The sequence below is a fragment of the Otolemur garnettii genome, unplaced genomic scaffold (genome assembly GCF_000181295.1).
Source record: "Otolemur garnettii isolate 467f Iridium unplaced genomic scaffold, OtoGar3 scaffold00016, whole genome shotgun sequence".
Classification (NCBI taxonomy): Eukaryota; Metazoa; Chordata; class Mammalia; order Primates; family Galagidae; genus Otolemur; species Otolemur garnettii.
Window position 1 is genome coordinate 17393997 of NW_003852411.1, and position 1678 is coordinate 17395674.

Here is a 1678-nt window from a genome sequence, read left to right on the forward strand (position 1 = left end):
CTAAAGGTTGAATATAAATGTCTTGACACAACAATTATGAGAAAGACATGATGGCTATGTTAGCCAGTTGGATGAGAGTTTTCCAAACTGCATATGGAAGCAACACACTGTATCCTATGATAGAATTAATGTACACAATTATGATCTAATAAAAAATAAATTAAAAAAAAAAAGGAATGTAAAATGTAAAACTCACTCACACTTGCACGTCCTCACTAGTCTTGGGCTTTTTACTCTGTCAAAACTCCTATGCCCATTTCCTTTTCTTTTATAATGAATTCTTTCTTAGGATACTTTGGTACAAATAGACATGCAGTAGGTCCTGTCTGAGAAGTTCAGAAACTTATACACATTTTGGACATTGGAACTCATTCTGAAATTATTGTAAATATTCATTGTATTCTGTATTTTTGAAGAAATCATTTTGAGCAAAAGAACTTAGGGAATTATTAACCCAAATTTTGCAGGTTATTAGATGATAAATTTCTCTTTTTTTCTCCTTTGTTTTTGAAACAGAGTCTCAGGCTGTTGCTCTGGGTAGAATGCCATGGGTTCTTAGCTCACAGCAACCTCAAACTTTAGGGCTCAAGAGATCCTCTTGCCTTAGCTTCCCAAAGTAGCTGGGACTCCAGGCACCTGCCACAGTGCTGACTAATTCTTTTATTTTTAGAAGAGCCAGAGTCTTGGTCTTTCTCCAGCTGGTCTCAAACTCCTGAGCTCACTCAATCCATCTTTCTCATCCTCCCGAAGTTCTAGGACTGCAGACATAAGCCACCATGCCTGGTTTCTTCATAGTAGTTGGAATTTTAAAAAGACAGTTTTTTAAATTAAACTGAAGAATTAGGTGACACTTAAAAGAAAACCTTAAAAAATAAAACTTGTAACAAATTTAAAGGCAATTAGGTAGTTTATTTTTAGTCTGCTACATTGTGATACCATTTTCCTAGTGGTCATTCTTTTAATTATTTACTGAGAGCCAAAGGAGTTCATATGTAAATAAGTACATGCTGTTTGATTGAATTGCTTTAGCTCTTCACCTTAAGGATTTCTTTTAAATTTACTTTTCCCTTCAAAAGGGAGTTTCGTTAATAAATGCTGAAATCTTCACCTTGTACCAACCGACAACTACTTCTAGGCTTTGAACAACTTATTGCAATGAAAAATATTCAATTCTCAGCAAGCTGTGAAAAACACCTTTTGCAAGCTCAAATTAAATTTTTAGAATTTGCATAGAAAAAAATAAATGCTAAAATCTTAAATTTTGAAGGTAATGAAATTATTACTACTATGCTCATAAGGGGAAGGTAACAGCAAGCATGTTCTTAATGATTTGCATACTGTCCCCCTATTTTGAGAACCACTTTCTTTATATTTGAGTTAGTTTCTTTCAACACTTGTTGGTATCTTCTATATTTCCTATAAAAGATTATGCTATTTACTATAGTATGATGCCATTTTTGAATATTGAATAGATTTTTTAAATTTTTTTTATTAAATCATAACTATGTACATTGATGCATTTATGGGGTTCAGTGTACTGATTTGATATACAATGTGAAATGCTTACATTGAACTGAGTAACACATCCATCACAATTATACTCTTTTCTTAATAGTTTTGAAATGTACCATTGCATCATGTACATTAGGCGAGGTCCGTCCAGATGCCCTCCCTCCTT

At 33.2% G+C, this 1678-nt stretch overlaps 1 protein-coding gene across 3 annotated transcripts in view; it reads left to right on the top strand.

Annotated features, from left to right (window-relative positions):
* The window catches only part of COP1 (COP1, E3 ubiquitin ligase), a 228848-nt gene that overhangs the window by 147100 nt on the left and 80070 nt on the right, over positions 1-1678 (top strand). The window lies entirely within an intron of this gene.